The sequence below is a fragment of the Saimiri boliviensis genome, chromosome 5, assembly GCF_048565385.1.
Source record: "Saimiri boliviensis isolate mSaiBol1 chromosome 5, mSaiBol1.pri, whole genome shotgun sequence".
NCBI lineage: Eukaryota > Metazoa > Chordata > Mammalia > Primates > Cebidae > Saimiri > Saimiri boliviensis.
The window spans coordinates 98,974,402-98,992,445 of record NC_133453.1 but is presented as its reverse complement, the minus strand read 5'-3'; positions in this window follow the sequence as shown (position 1 = coordinate 98,992,445).

The following is an 18,044-nucleotide window of genomic DNA, read 5'->3' as shown; positions in this document are numbered from 1 at the left end:
GGTAGAAATTTAACAAAGTAGGAGGGGTAAACAACCATGTTTTTGAAGTAATCTTTGTTTATTTCAGTTGCATATGGAATAAATTTGAAAATAAGCATGAAAGCTAGAGGTGAGTAAATTTATTAGGAGAGTAAGGGACTAATTTTATCATAATAAAAATGAAATTTGACCTCTGGTGAGGTTGTTTCTTCCCTCTCTCCCTCCCTCCCTCCCTCCTTCCTTCTTTCCTTCCTTCCTTCCTTCTGATAGATAGCAGTCACTATATTGAGTGTTGATTATAGGTAGAAAATACACAGTCTCAACACTGTAGGAGTTCATGCCTTGAAAGAGAACTAAAAGATATAAACAAGCAAAATCTATAGATACATAGCATAGAGTAGAAACACAAAGAAGGATTATGGCTTACCCAAGTTATTGGGGTGGTCAAGGAAGGTTTTAGAAGAAATGATACTCAACTTGAACACTCCAACTGAGTTTCAAAATGTTATTTATCATATGGAAAAGGGAAAAACTTGTATTTCAGGCAGGAAAAGCACCATAAGAAAATTAATTGATGGGCATTGCAGCATGCTACACTTGGGAAATACATACAGTACAACATGCCTGAGTTTGTGTAGGAAGGGAATTAGTTTTAGAGATGCTAAAATCAGCCATGTCTTCATCAAGGAGGGCTACACCTGTCAGGCTAAGGTGTTAAAGAAAAAGAAATTTTAATACCAATGATACAATTTTCAGAAACATTGGTATTATTCAAAATATATACTACCCACTTATTTGACCTAAGTTGTAATGAGCAGACATTTCATAAGACATAAGGGAAAGCTGATACTTTAATTCTCTCAGGCATCTGAAATATAGTTACTTATAGAATCTATGTGTGATGATTTGTTATGTTATGGAAGGTTAGAGTGGCTATTGCAATTATGGGTTTGACTCCAGTGGCATGGATGATGCACTTAATACAATTTTCTAGCATTCTGTCACTATTTTGCTATGAACCAGATCATATATAAAAATTATTGTGGGCTTATTTAACAGAAACTATAATTGTTACTTAGATTGGGGACCTTCAACTTTTATTTAGGTCATGGCCAACTGACTATATAATAAATTATTTTGTCTGATTATGTAAGGAATGTATTTTATATTTAATTTTCTCAGACATTTAAAGGGGGTTTATATTGCCTCTAATAAGGTATTTTACTGTAATATTATAGAAATATTTCTGTGACTTGCATGGTGGAATTTTAGCTCACAGAATAAAAATGCTTGATAAAAGGTTTGCTTGGCCATTGTATTTAAAAAGTTGATTCCATTTTTGACGTTTGACCATTGACAGTTTTTAGATTCCCATTCCCCTTTCCTGCCCACTCTATATCTGGGTAACCAGGATAAAAAGGCATACACAGACCCTCTGTCTCAGCAGGCCAGAGGGAATTTTAAATAGTGCAGCCTATAGCCCACATGGGAATTCCTATCCTAGCTTTACTCTTCATCCTCAATGAAAACGCAAGCTAGCCCCTACCCTGCTACCCGAACCTTGGCCTGTCATCTCATCAGACCCCTGCTTGAGCATCTCCTCTCCTGGGAATCACCAGCTAATTGTGAGTATTTTATGCATATAATTCAAATGCACTTTTTAGTGCATTGTGTCGTCTATCTGGACATCCAAATAAATTCCTGGGTAAGAATGTGGACAAACTGATTAACACAGTCACATTGTAATTAGTCTTTAGTGGGCTCTCAAGATTTTTTCTACAGTCAAGGGTTTCAGTTCCTTTAATAGTCATAGCCCACAATATAACAATTCCCAGAGAATAGCAAGAATAAGAGAGGTTATTAATGTGAAGAGCTAATATGAGTTGCTGCCCTTTATAGATGATTCTGCCAAGCCTTTGAAAATTCATCAAGAGTCTATGCAGAGGAATGGTTGATGGTAAGAGAAAATTCTCCTGGTGTATTCCAAAGGGAACAAAAAAGAATGGCTAAAAAGGTTTTATCTATTAGAATCTATTTTTAAAGAAAATAACATACATATGCAAAAATAAGGCTAAATGTAAAGTGATCACTTGTGTCTTGTTGAAATGACAGCCAATTTTAAAATTTGAATTTTCTGAATATTCACTATATTATTTTTTAAAGTTAGAAAAACCCAGCTTTACTGAGATATTATTTACTCATTTAAAATTGCATGACTACTTTTTAGTGTATTCACAGGATTGTCCAACCATCATCACCAGTAATTTTAGAAACATTTTTGCCATCCACCTCAAAATAAATGCTCTTATAACAGTTGTTATTTTTTTCCCTACTCCTGCCCCATTCCATTTTGGACGTTTCAAATGTCCTATGTAGTTTTGTGTCTGGTTTCTTTCTCTTGGCATCATTTTTTCAAGGTTCATTCATGTTGTAGCATGACAAGTACCTCATTCCTTTTTTTAATTGATAAATTATATTTCATTGTATGATAAACTATATTTTATTAGCTGATGGGCATTAAATTATTCTAACTTTTTGGCTATTATGGATAATATACTATGAACATTAATCTACAAATTTTTACATGGACACATGTTTTCATTTTTACTGGGTATATACCTAGAAGTGGAATAAAACCTGGAACTCTCATATTTGGTTGGTGGGAATATAAAGTACTACAATCACTGGATAAAACAGTTTGACAGTTCATCAAAAAGTTAAGCATACATTACCATGTAATATTATTTTCATAAATGCCACTTTAAATGATATAAAGACAAAATATTTTTTATATTTTGAAAGCTGTAACAAGAAAGTTCACGTTTTTAAAACCATGTATCCATCCATCTAACCATCCACTCACCTACGTATTTTTCCATGCACCTGGAGTCTATGCTCTGGTGCCCTTTCCCTTTTTCCCTAATTTTTATCCTTAGATGGAATTGGGCCAACATACCAAATATTATATGGTATTTGTTTTCACCTGTTTTGCGTTCTTATAAAGGGATACCCGAGCCCAGGTAATTTATAAAGCAAAGAGGATTAATTGGCTCACAGTTCTGCAAACTGCACAAGAAGCATGTGCTCAGCTTCTGGTAAGGCCTCAGGAAGCTTTTATTTATGGTGGAAGGCAAGGGGAGCCAGCGTGTCACATGGCAAGCGAGGGAGCGAGAGAGAGAGAGAGAGAGAGAGAGAGAGAGAGAGAGGCGGGGGGGGGGGAGGATGAACTAACAGAACTAGAACTCACTCTATGAGAATTGGTACCAAATCCATCCATGAGGGACCTTCCCCCATGACCCAAACACCTACCATTACCACTCGGCCCTACATTCAGTCTTGGGGATCAGATTTCAAAATGAGATTTGGAGGAGACAAATATATATATATATATATATATATAAATATACTCAGATTCATGAAAAATTGCCTCCTTTATGTATTATTCTTAGCTTTTATTAACTAACACTAGTATCCTTCTATTTAAAAAATATTGCTGGGTGGTCTGTACAAATATTAATTGATAACTCATTTACCACATTGCTGATAGTGCTGTCTCTGAGGATATTAGTCAGCTTGGGCTGCCATAACCCAAATACTACATACTGGGTGACTTAAATGATGGGCATTTATTTACTCACAATTCTGAGGGTGGATGTCCAAGATCAGTGTGCTGGCGGAGTTGATTTCTGATAAGAGCTCCCTTTCTGGTTTGTAGAAGGCTACCTTCTCACTGTGTTTTCAAATGACCTTTTCTCGACATGCACATTCCTAGTATCTCTTCTTATAATGATGCTTGTCCTATTGAATAAGGGCCTCATTCTTCTCCTTTATTCTTTTTTCTTTCTTTCTTTTTTTTTTTTTTTTTTTTTTGAGACAGAGTCTCACTCCATCACCAGGCACCAGGCTGAAGTGCAGTGGCATGACCTCGGCTCACTGCAACCTCCCGCCCCCTGGGTTCAAGCAATTCACCTGCTTCAGCTTCTCGAGTAGCTGAGACTACAGGTGCGCACCACCATGCCCAGCCATTTTTTTTGTATTTTTAGTAGAGACGGGGTTTCATCATTTTGGCCAGGATGGTCTCAATCTCTTGACCTTGTGATCCACCTGCCTCGGCCTTCCAAAGTGCTGGGGTCACAGGCGTGAGCCACTGTGCCCAGCCCTTTATTCTTAATTACTTCCTTAAAACCCTTTTCTCTAAATGTAGTCATATTGGAAGTTAGGGCATCCACTTAAGAATTTTGAAGAGACACAATTCATTCCATAATACTAAGATATTATGTTATTGCTTTTATATTTTAGTGTAATGCAGCTTTGAATCCCTAAAGAAAGGATGGTGTAGCTTAGCTGTGCCCTATAATAATCATAGCCATGTTTATTCTTTGCTCAAGCTGTGAGTAAACACACGATCTATCTTAAAGTTCAGTGATCACAATTATGTGGACCATACAGGCCTAATATACAGATTCTCTGCCACCCCTTTCCCTTCCACTTTCTCACCTTAGCAATAACTGTAATAACTACCTACTCCTATTTACTCAGCAGTTATCTCTTTACTTCCATTTATATTTTCCCCACCTTTTGATTCTTATGTCTTACTTCTTTTTACCAACATTCTATTATTCATATTCTGGCTTTTAGATGCCTCAATTATGTTCTAAAATAAGGCAAACATTCATGAAAACAACAACAAAAAACAAGATTAGTAGTGAATACAGTCAGAGAACTTGAATTCTTTCAGGGACACAACCTGTCTCTTATGCATGTACAAGCTGTGCACCTATACCTGCAATTTCAGTTTACCGCTTCCTCTTTTTTTTTCAGTTTTTCACTATCCTTTTGAATTCCCCTATTAAGCAGAAAGTTAAAAGGTTTTTGCGGGAATACATTTCCATTCATTATAGTAAAACAGGTTGGGAGACTTTTATATGCAAGTATCAAAAGAATCACACAAGTGCTAACAAGAAGGAATTGCATTATAATGTCATTTTTGCAGTAGCAACATTTTCTTTTTTCTGAAGGAACCGAGAGTAGTTTGGAGGAAATGACACCACCTAAAGGGAGACAGATCATTCTCATTGTTTTCATATCTTATTCATATCTACAACTGCATCTGGCAGATTTCCCGATTCCTGAAGGTGGAGTATCATGCACAAAATTTGAAAGTCTCTGTCTTTTAACTTCATTAATTATCTTACCAAGATATATAGGACAGTCATGGGAAGAGATAGAGAACACAGATTAAAATTTAGACCTTTCTAATGAAATTAAAAGCTCAATGATATATACATTCAAGTGTAAACTAATATTTACTTAAAGAAAAACAAGACAATGAGGGCAGATGATTTTCGACATATGAGTAGGGATATGAGAGATTGAAAACACGAGAAGAGTGAAACTAGTATTTGGTTTGGACTTCACTAGCTACATTAAGTCAGTTGTGAGTATCTCAGAGAATGTAACTTACTCAAAGAAAGAAACTTATTGGCTAATTGGTAATCTATTTTATTTGTATAAAAATAATATATGCATAACAGTTCATTGAAAACAAATTTTAAAATTGTCAGTAAAAGAGAAATGAGCATTGATACAGAGTGCGATAAAAGAAAGCAGAAACACACGTTAACAGTTCTATCTCAGTCTCTAATAAAATTGAGGACATTTCCAGAAGAAAATTGTGGGTTTTAACTACAGATTTTATCAACAACATTAATATATAGTGCTATTACTGGTTAAAGATATTGTGTTGTGGTGAAAAGTGTGCTCGAATAGGAAGTAGAAATAAAGGTGTGAGCTAAGGTCTAACTTTTATTTGTCCCATGACCTTGGGCATCTCACTTAATTTCCCAAAGCCCCAGGAATATTTTTCTGGCTCAATTGTTTAACAGTCAAAGGACAAAGGAGCAAAAAGAAAGCATGAAAGCATTATATATTCAAAGGATACACTGCTACTATTACATTATGATTTAACATTATTAAGCTCGTGTTTTTCAAGTGTTTTACAACTGGCATACTTAACACATGAAATATTTCTATATTGATTTTCAGGATGCCACAGATCTATCTGTAATATGTAAAAAACCGACAGAAAGGAATTTCATTAGCAGTGTAAGGGCATTTTGAGTGTTCTAAGTGCTGTAACCTAGGACTGAGAAAAGCAAAGCCATGCCCTCAATGTGCTAAGACTGCACAATACAAAGATGAATAGCTCTACAGTCACAAAGCCTATGTGACAAGATGGCTAGAGAATTTAGCAGTTATGATGAAATGATTGTAGTGGAGATGAAAACCCTATTCCTTAGCTACCAAGGGCTTATTTTTAGAAGAACAATTTCACAGAACGTTCTACAACACAATTTGGAAAACTGTGGCCAATGAGTTATTCCTTACTTACTACTGCCTTATATTTAGAAGAATCATTTCTTAGAACATTCTATGTCATGATTTGCAAAACTATGGCCACTGACCCAAATCAGGCATGCTGCCTGTTGCCATAAATAAAGTCACTGGAACATAATCAGGCTCATTTGATTACGTATCTCTATGATTGTTTTCCTGCTACATCAGCAGAGTTGAGTAGTTAAAAAAGAGAATCTATGACCCCAAATATTTACTCTCCATTTCTTTACAAAATTTGATGGCACTGTTGTTGATCATTGTCTTATTGATGTAATTAGAAATATCCCAGAAGTTGAGAAGAAAATATGACTGAACGATTAAACCTACCCATGCAGTCATAGCCATGGGTATTGACAAAAGAAGCAATGCCAAATTATTTCTTTCAATTGCTTGTGTAACATAGTACTTCTCAAAGGTGACACTGGTACTGATGCCCACAACCACATCTTTGAATTACTAAATGCAAATGGAAAAAAATAGGTTTTAGATTGCTAAAATTAAACTATATTTACCTTTTGAAACCCTCACTTCCATTCATGGTCAATGGCAATTTCAAGTTTATTCTCTTTTGGGTAATGACTGAGTCAAATGCACAGCTCTCCTTCTCTTTCTCTTTCCTGGGGTGGCTTTAGTTGTGAGATGGTAGGAGAAACCTCCACATGGCTCACGTCTCATTTGTGTCTTTTCTTTGTGTCCTGATGGCATCTGCTTTTCTTCCCCCATTTTTTTTTATCAGCTTGGGTTTTCTGTCTCTGAGTCTGTGACCTTCAAAGCATGGCCAATTGCTAGGTCCATCTCCTCTAAATCTTTCTTGTCTCAGACTCAGAACCTTTATTTCATTTGACCTTCCTCAGGACTTCTGAACCTTATGAAACTGATAGCTGTTTACCCTCCATGATCCTAACGTCTCTAACTTTAGCAAGCTTCCCTTGGAATTAACAAATTTGTCCTGCATGGCTAGAACTTCATGAATTCTTCAAAATCCTTACCATTTCCTAGAGTATGATAAGGATGACTGGGGGCTGTTAGTCAACTCTCCTGACCCCCAGTCTTTCTAAGCCCATCTTTGGTTTTTATCATCTACAGTTTCTACTGCCCCTCCCCTGAGACTTACTTAGGATACCATCATGATTTGTATTCCCCTCAGAGAAATTCACTCATCCTTAAGGTCCCTGTCTTTATTTAAAATATGGATACTTCATTCATCATTGATTTTTTAAGACATTGCATTAAAATATTACTTATCTTGATGACTGAATGCTTCGGTGCCCCTTAAATGTAACACCCAAGACAAGTGCCTTGCTTGCTTAGTATCAGCAAGCTCTCTTTTTCCAGTGTTCTCTGTCTTCTTCATAATCTTTGAATGATAATCTCATCTGAGTGGGAAACCAGCATTTAAATTATCATTTGTCATCATTTCCTACATTTATTTGTAGATGATCTTACTGCTCTGCTTCCTTTGGAGCTTGACTTTTTGACTCTCAAGATCCTTTACCTCTTTCAGAAAACAAACAAAAAAGTTAGCTTGCACATTAATGTATTGACTTTTATAACTATTGTCTTCTGCCATAAGTTTTTCTCAATAAACATATTTGGTGGCTCAATTGATTTTATTTTATTTACTGATTGATCTGTTAATTTATCAATTGCCAGACACAGCCACTCTCTCCCCAAAGGAAATGCATATATAAAGCAATAATTTATTTTTTCCAGTGAAAAAAATGAGTTAAGTTTTAAAATGTTATCCTGCAATAGTTATAATAATAACTAAGATAAGACTAGACTAAGTAGAAAACTAGTTGGCTAGTATTTAGCTTCTACAATGGCAATAACAGATAATAAAATAACTTTTTAAAAAGACAAGAGGATAAGAAATGACCAATTTGACTATAAGCTCCTCTGAAGTCTGGGGTTGGATTTTATATATTTTGGCAGAAAGAGGAGAGGTAACTAATATCTAGTAAACAAGTATGGAATCATAGTTGATAATTTAATTATCTCATCATTTATTTCCTGCTTAGTATGTTTCTTGGCATCTCAAAGAAATCGACCAGAATAAGAAAGTCAATGGTTAGAATATATGTTTTCTCCAAGTATTTATTTTATGCAAAGGCCATTGGTTATTTAAAAATATGAATTAAAAAAAATTTAAGTTAGGCATTTCGATTCAGGTTTCATTTTGAAATCAAAGGTGAAGTAGAATGGAAGTGGGAGGAAACGGAAGAGAGGCCAGAGAGAGAGAAAATAAACCTTCTGAATTGATTTAGAAAAAAGATAATAAACCAGACAGAGAGCATAAAATTCCTGCTGTCTATAGAATAGCTAGCTGGCTGCCAGTTCCAGAGGAATAAAGAGCAATGTGCAGCCAGCAATAGATGTGTGGGAGGCAAGACAGCTCTTTGGGAGTTATGAGGTTAAGGAAATAACTGTGTTTGAGGCAGAATGACTGAAATCCACAGGAAAGTGACCTCTTGCTCATTGAAAGAAATCTGCATGAAGGAGGATTGGAGAATGTCCCGAATTCCCCTCTATGTTCCTCAAATAGCTAGTGGCTTATTGTTATGAGAGCCCTGAGACATACTTTCAATGATCATTTATCCAGACAGTTGAGTTTTTAATGAAATACCATGACTCCTTTGGGAGAGGAACTTGAGGACAGGGAACAGTCAGGACTACAAGCAACTCCCACTACGAGAAGTGTTCCCTGAGAGCGGCTGGCACTCGGTGCAAAAATGGAGCACTTAGGCTTGCATCTTGATGCCTGGCTGAAAGATGGGGATTTCCTTAGGGCAGTTTCTTTTTGATTCTACCTCATGCACCCCTACATCTAAATGAATATAAAATAAGTTGACACTGGAGAATTTAAATAATAATGAGGACGATAATAAGGATATTGTCTTTCCTGTGGATTTCAGTGTGATCTTATAGACTTTCTTAATGAAATAGAGTAATTCACAATGTGTGTTTAATGTGACTATCCCCAGATGTGAATACTTTTGTTTTTGTACTTCAGGTGAGAATTTTCACGTTTTTCGCTTATATGTTACTTATTTTGAGTCACATTATTAAATGACTTCCAGCACTTCCTCTATCTCCACCATCTTCATCATTTCCCTAATATGATGAATGAATTCAGATTCAGACAGTAGATGGTGCTATTATTTCAAAGACGATAAGGGACATAATACTTCCAGATTCTCTTAAGACTACAGGAAACAAGGGAGAGAAAAAGAGAAAAGCAGAAACTTGAGTGACATATTTTTCTGGTTTACAGAGGTTATGGAGTGGAAAGGTTTTTTTTTTTTTTTTTTTTTTTTTTTTTTTTTTTTTTTTTTTTTTTTTTTGTAGTGACCTGCTCTGTCCCTTTTGGGAATAAAATAACAATCATCAAAATTTTCTTTAGTGATTAATAAACTCTGGCTGCCTAGAACAGAAAAAAACACCCACATTTAGTTTTCTCCTTGAAGTAGCAGCAGTCACCAATGCTGTTGCTCATACTGACTACCGTTACAGACAGAAAGCAATTCACAAGTGTTCAGCAATGCAGAAGATATTAAAATGTAAAACACATGAATGTAAAGTTTCCTCAAAAATACTGAATAAAAGGTTTTTCTAATATAAAGCAATTTGTATGTAAAACATCTGTAATCACAAGGCACCTTAAATATAATATTCAAATGCAAGCAATAAAAACCCTGTATCCGATGATGATAAATCAACATATTAAAAGCTTTCCTCTCCTGGCAGCAGATGCTGTTTGAAAGGGAATTGGGAACAGATGCATACCATAGAGGGGGTTCAAGCAGTGGTGACACAGGCAAGGGACTGCATGGGGCCAAAGCTACAGTTGGATCATAGAACCTGCAGCTAAAGCACAATGGCAGTCGAGGTTCCTAAAGTGCAACACTGCAAGTTGTCTCTTTAAAACCCCATTACTCAAAATTAATAGCCATTGGTGGAAATCCTTTACCTGACTCCATGGCAAAGGCTTAGGTTCTTCTCATTTTTCATGCCCAAGCAAAACATACGGTGCTGGGCAGCCTTAAGATTGAACCAAATTTTCTACTTGAATTTGCAACCTCAAACGCCTAAGTGCGATGAAAAATTTGAACTAAATGAATGGTGATATGGTGAAAATGAGGGCAAACACTGACATTCGAAGCATCTGGATAATTAATTATATCATTTTTCATTTGTGTGATTTTTGCATCAGTGGACCAGCTGTCGTTTCATTCATTTCTAAGAAATACCGAGCAGTGTTTTCAATTTTTTTTAAAACCCTTTAGCTCCCAATAAAATAATTTCAAATTAGAATATGGCTTTTAATTGTTTAGTGATTTTATTACTTCAGCATTGCTAATGTCACTTTGTCCGTTGTGTGACCCCTACTTGTGACTATTATGGAGGTGGGCAGTGGCAGGGAAGAAATGTTTGCCTCATCTGTTGCTCAGATTGTGGCTGAGAGCCCTGTAACAGAAGACAACTTAAAAGGAGAAAAGTTTACAAGTTTATTTAAGGTAAGTTGTACATAACACGTGAGACTTCAGAACGAAGACCCAGAGAAAGAGAAGAAAGTATTTTTATGCTTAGGTTTAATGAAGAGTGGACTGCTTTAGGAAAGCATGATTGTAAAAGGGGATATAGTCTAATGGTAATTATCTAGGACAAACTTAGGAAGGCCTGTTTGTTCAGTTTTCTCTATGTCCCTGTGTCTTCAGAGATAAGGATGTTCCTTTCCTCTAGGTATAGGGAGCTCACATCCTGAATGAGAATCTTATGACCTGTTTCAGGGGAAGGTCAGAAAATTCTTCCTAGGTTTCGTGATCTGATTTTAGGGAGATGGATAGGGAGCAGTGAAAATTACCTTCTTGCTTCCGCTGTTTTATCAAACGTCAAGGTGGCAATATTTTGGGGTTGGCTTGTCCTAAACCCCATCACTATTACATTAATAGAATTGCATGAGTAATCTCAAAAATAAATACTATGCAATTTTTAGTAGGTTCTTTTAAAAGACTTGCTGACATAACACATTTTTTATAACATAACACATTTTTTTTTCATTATTATCTATATGTGGCACTTTAAACCGTGACCTCAAATTTCTGGGCGTTGCTATCATTGAAAGGTGATGTCTACGTCCCCTTCCTTTGAATCCTGGTGAGTGTTTGAACAATAGAATGCAGAAAAAAATAATGCTGCGTGCCTTGGACTTCTGATGTCAGGTCAGCAGAGGCCTTGGAAATTTGACCTAGATCTCTCAGAATACGCACTTACTCTCCACAAGTTTCTTCCAGACAGCGTCTTCCTCAGAATCCGTATGGCACATTATGAGAAGCCCCAGCTGCATGGAGAGGTCCTGCCTTAATTAGATGCCCTGGTCCATAGACCCAGCTGGCTCCAGCCTTCAGGTACCAGAATGGTAGAAAAACATCCAAACAATTCCACTATCCAAATGTTGTCACTTGAGCTATTCAAATCATCAAAGCTGAGGCCCTATTGTACCTTTTTTGAATATCTGACCCACAGAATCACTGATCATAGTTTGTGCGGATAGGCTTATTACTTAACAATGGAACACTGGAGCACGGTAGTTGGTTTATAAAAAATCACAACATTGTTACTCGTAAATTGTGAGGATATTCAGGTGAGTTGGCTTAGTTTTAGGCACTTACAATATTCCAAGTATCTCCTAACTGGTTTTCTTCTGCTGACTCTCTCCTCCCTCCATCCAAACAAATGACATAATTGACGTATACTTCCCCAACACATCATGCTGCCTTTGCCCTACCCCTAAATACTATTGTGCTTTCCTTCTGCCTCCAGTTCACACTTCTGACCTGCTTTTTCTGCATTTACTGACCTGCTTTTTCTTTCATGTATGTATACACATTTATATCCAACTACTCCTACAAATTGCTGACTAAATCCCATAAATTTCAAGTGAAAACAAGAACAAGACCTTCGAGGGTTTCTTTCAAAGTACATGTCCACTCAGCCAAGTCCACCTCAAACCCAAGCACCCCCTGTAGGATAATGACCTTGTGGCTTTATGGTTGTTCATGGGTTTATGGACTATCTTTAAAATATAAGGAAGGACATAAGATTTAATTAACAACTGTAAATGTTCATGTTATACATGTTATTTCTCAATATGTTTGCTTTCTCTATTTTGACTATCTAGGATACTGTCTTCTAGTGTTTCCCCTTCGTTGATTAGAATCAGATTCTGTTCCTGTCAAGTAGCATTTACATTCTTTCTCTCTAGATGGCCGTCTTAGCATTAGAGAAGATAGTGTTTCCGGATATCACATACTGACCACTCATTAAACACCAGGCATTTTGCTTCCTTCTTTACTTACCTCATGTCCTGTAGTCACTCCACTTTCTCAAATGCTTTCTAAGCCAATCATTTGGCAATAGCCGTGTCTCACTCTTCTCTCTTTATCTTTTTCACTGGTTTTGTTCTCTTGAATGTACATTATGATCCTTCAGGGATAAGGATTTTGCTTTTAAAAATTTCTCTGGTGTTTCTAGGATATTTATACAATGAAATTAACATTGTGTGTGGCCACTAACAATTTGTAAGGAACAATCCAGCTAAAATAAGTTTCTCAGTATATTAGTAATTAGTCTGTTGGAATTTATAGATGTCTTCAAATATTGGCTTCTTTCATTATATTAATCAGATGCTTAAATGGTGTAATGAGATTTAATTTTGTTAGTAATTTTATAATTCCACTGAGGCCATTTCTAAACACAAGTTATTCTCAGAGGATTGTTCTTACATGATGAATTAGTTATACATTTTCTTAGGATGAAAAATAAGAACAGGATATATTTCTTAACTTCTACTGAAGTGAATGAATTTATACAGGATTTTGTTGTACATGAGTACCCCTACTTCATGCCACTGACAATACATGCTTTAAATGAAGAATTATCTCTTCCACAATACATTTACAGAAATGTCTAATAAACATTCATATTCATGGTATTATTCAGAAAGAAATTTGGTAAGAAATTATAAACTTTCTATAGTTAGCAAGACTCCCCCATGCTTCTGTCCATAGAGCATTAAAGTTGGATAAATCTCATTAATTTCAGAAAATAGTGTATCTTTCAAACCACAGCATACTATTTCAATATTAAATTTCTTCACTCTTTCCATTTCACTTTTCTTCTAACACTTAATGCTACAAATGCGAATATAAAAATAGGTTTTTCATATTTTTGTATCACCAGTTCAATGAAATATTGCCTTATGCCATTAAGGCATCCTCATAAGTTCCATGAGAGACAAGAGATAAATATCATCTTGGCTATTGGGGTGTTCAGAAAACTTTTTTGGAATGTTAACTTTGGTGCAGATTAAGGAAAGCAGAATGCACTGGACAAATAAGATTATTTTACTCAGGCTACAGCAAAAGAGAAAAGATTCATTCATAAGAAATATCTCTAAACAAAGGGGACTCAGGGTTGGATAGAGGCTACGTGTGGGTCTTTGCTGAGTCATTGAGAAAGAGTAGAGGTGGGTTTTATCTGGGAATATCCAAGGATGAGGGCGATGAGGGATGAGAGACTATGAGAAGTGAATAAAAGCAAGTAGGAAGGAAATCCAACCACTTTGTGTTAGAAAACAAAATATCTAACCCTTTGTTGAAATGCCATAGTGACAAATATGGTCTGGAGAAAGAAATGATTTTATTTGTATAAATTAGAGACTGTGGAGAATGTGCTACTAATTATTTAGCATCCTTTACTCCACTGGCAATCCCCTAACTCCCAATTGAGGATATAGGGTTATAGTTTCTTTAAAACTAACTAACTAACTAAATAAATAAATAACCCGGAAATGAGAAATAAAACAGTAAAATAATCAAGAGAAGAAATAACATAGGAGGGTTTTGAAAATGTCCTTTGAAAACAACTGTGTTGAAAATTGTTATTAAACTTTTTATAAACAAGATTAGAACTATAAAAAAACAAATGGAAACATGATTCTGCCCATAAAGTACAAATAAAGGTTTTAATGTAATTTCCAGAAAACATAGTCCCTATACTAATTATTCCCCAAGCTCTCTTTTAACATAGCAATGAAATAAGAGATTGCACGGAACTCTACTTAATGCCAGCTACCCTTACATTACTTATAACTAAATGCTAATTAGCAGGACCTCTAGACTACCAATAAACAGAATCTGCTTCACAAAATCTGTGGGTTTTGGTTGGCTCTTGCAGAAAGCAAGTGAAAAATGGAACACAACTTTGGGAACCTGCCCATTTCCTCTGTCACCAGTATTCTCTTTCAAAGGGCCAAAGGGTGATTTATTTAAGGAGACAAGCTAAGAGTGAGTATAACCGAGTAGTAGTTACCTGCCATTGTGTCAGTGTGTGAAACACTGGAAGAGTATGTAAAACCATATAATAGATGTTTCTTGCTCTATATGCATTTTTAACTTAGCTAATTATTCTTTTCCCTTTTACAAACACTTTATTTTTTAAATTACACCTTTCTGACTGATTCCCTCCCACTCTCTCTCTTGCTCTGTCTCTCATACACACCCCCACACCCACATATGCACACACAGTTTGATTAAATGTCTCCAAGACACATACTAAGACCAACTTATTCGTAAATGTCTCCAAGACACTTACTAAGAACAACTTATTCATTATAGCTTCATCTTCATATCTAACTTATCATAGATGAGGACACTGAACTATACACTAATGAAATGCCTTGTGCAAGATAACTTGGTGACACATCTAATACTAGAAGCCAGATTTATAAACTACTACTATAAAAACAAAACAAAACAAAACAAAACAAAACAAAAAAGCGATAAACTGTAACACATTAAAGGAATGCCAGATAGAAGAAAGCTACAAATGGCATACAACTTCTATCAATGGAAGTCAAATTTAGGGAAAAGAATCACGGATTTGCTATTTACTGTTAAGTGTGACTCCCTCATAATGATGGAAAAACAATGCCCAGTGAGGACACTTCCAGTTGTGTTGACTATATTTATTTACTATTTGTCATATCAATTTATTATGTTAATAATGAAAGTACTATTTATATCTGTGTGATTTGTGTGAAGCATAAATACAGCGGAGTTACTTCTGATGAAATGTAAGATGAATTGGCCTTAATGGCAGAATACAACTTTGCTCTGTCAGAGTACACTGTGTCACAGCATATATTTACTGCCATTTCAAATTTTCAGTTCAGTTTTAAAATGTAAAAGCAACCTTCTTTTTAACATATAACTTAAGCTGTGCAATCAGGAAATTTTATTTTTAATGTTAATATATTTCAGATATACAAATATAGACATATCTTATTGCAGATATACACTGTAATAACTTTAAGTTTTGTTTCCTGAAACTTCCACATTAATTTCTCAAAATTAGCACAATTGAAAAAAAGTTATTCATGATGAACTGTTAAATGTAGTAATATAAGATTCCAGGTAAAGATTAAATATAGCCATGTTTACAGTGCTTTTAAAATCATAACTGTGCCGCTGACAACTAATTCCTACCATGGAACTTGTCATCTTAACAAGAAGCCATGTTTCCACTGTTCCAAATTTATTCAGAAAACATGAATATTTTTACATTTATTTAATTTCATTCAATACAATATGCACTATGACAGAGTCCAAAGTGTGTGAATGTCAGAAAGAGATATAACTAGGTTTTGGAAATTCAAGAAGATATAATTAACAAACGATGAGGATAGCTAAGGGAATACAATTATATGAGAAAATGACATAAATGAAATCTGTGAAATGGGAAAGCATATGAAATATTTAAGGAACGGTAGCTGCAGAGTATGATGACTACCATTAGTGGCAAGGCTTTTGGTAACCTGATAAGAGAGAATCTTAAATGCGAGACCAATATTTTGAGTACCACGCTCTACAAAATAGAAGACAGTTCAGGCATTTGAAGAAGGAAATTGTCAACTTCATTCTGTTTAAGAAGGGAAATGTGATAGCTATATGAATCATAGATTAGAAAACATGAGATTGTAAGTAAATGCAGCAATTAGAAAACTATTAGAATAGTCCCGGCGCATGGTAAAGGGACCACTGGTTCAGAAGCATTGGAAATAGAAGAGAGAGATCGCAAAAACAAGATGTATGAAAAAGGTATAAGAGTAAGAGACAGGGTTTCTGGGTTATGAGAGTGGAACTTTCAGAATGCTTCACTCAGATATTTAAAAGAGAGTTAGGAATCAAGGCTTAAAGATATGAACTTGGGAGTCGTCACGAACTTAAAAGTCAAACTTGAAACTCTGAACTTACATGATACTATCAAAGGCAAAGTGTTAAGCAAGAGTAGAGAAAGGTGATATTCAAATAGTGGGGAACTTAACATTAAAAAGCAATTAGAGAAAGAAGCAACAAAGGCATCTACAAAAGAATATTCTAAAAAGTATGAAAAAATTTGGATGAGTGCAGTTATTAGGAAAGGAGAAGGTAGAGGGTGGAATTTTATAAATTAAAGTCATGAGTATATTCTATAATTTTAAAAAGTAAAGTCCTGAATATAGCAATTGGAAAGTCACTAGTTGCTTCTAAGAGATCGTTGTCAGCTGAGTTTTTTGAGAGTGTGGTGTGTGGGTATATTGTGAAACAACAGTGAAACAAATTCCTGTTCTCGGGGCAAGTAATTTGGAAGTAAAGTTGAGTCGGTCAAAAAGGATATTTTAAAAGCATGGAGAAGTCCGATTTCAAAATATGTTGTGTCTTAGCCCAAGGAGTAAAGAATGTAGAAAAACTGTAGAAAAATAAAAAAGGAAAGATGACTTTGTGGCAAGAATGTAAAGAAAATTCGAGGTGTTGTAAAACACAATTGAAAGGGGGTATATATATATATATATATGCATGTTTAAAAATATAGAAATTAAAATAAAAATACAAAAACATTTTTGAAATACATATAGTGTGATTGAAGCAATTTATGTTAAATGATGTCAATTAATGTTATTCTGGGAGAACAAGAATAATAAAAATTATACTAGGAACCAAAGAATTATAGGAAATGTTTGGAATTATAACTCGGAAGAATGGAATGGACCTTACTTTGAGATAAATGCTAGAATTGGGTAACAACAGAGCTGCCTGGTAAAGGCCATTGATTACATGAATCTTAATTATTCTATAACTTTCTTTCTACTGCAAGCAGATAGAAGGAAGAGAGAATACAATGAAAACCACGAAACACTCTCATTTAGAAGATAAATCATTCTAGGTGAAAACTGGCAATATAAACACTAATCAATTTTAGATCACAATCTCAATTAATATTTGGATTGTAAATAGACTAACAATGAAAAAAAAAAACCACAGTAAATCCATTCCATATGATACTAAGTTGTATAAGGAGTTTGTGTTCTCTGTTGTATTGTTGAACTCCATAAAATAATGGCACTGATTTGGACAATTCTCTGATATTCTAGGGTAGAAGACATGGTTTCTTCAGCTAGTTGTCCAAATCCTCACCTTTTCCAAGATTTTTAAGAAGGAATAATTTTTACATTAACATGAAAAATAGCTAAGATCTAACACTTCAGATAGAAACACTGGGTCAACATTGGCATTCTGAGTTTTATATCTAGTTTGGGGCTCTTGTGTACACGAAGGCACCACGCCAAG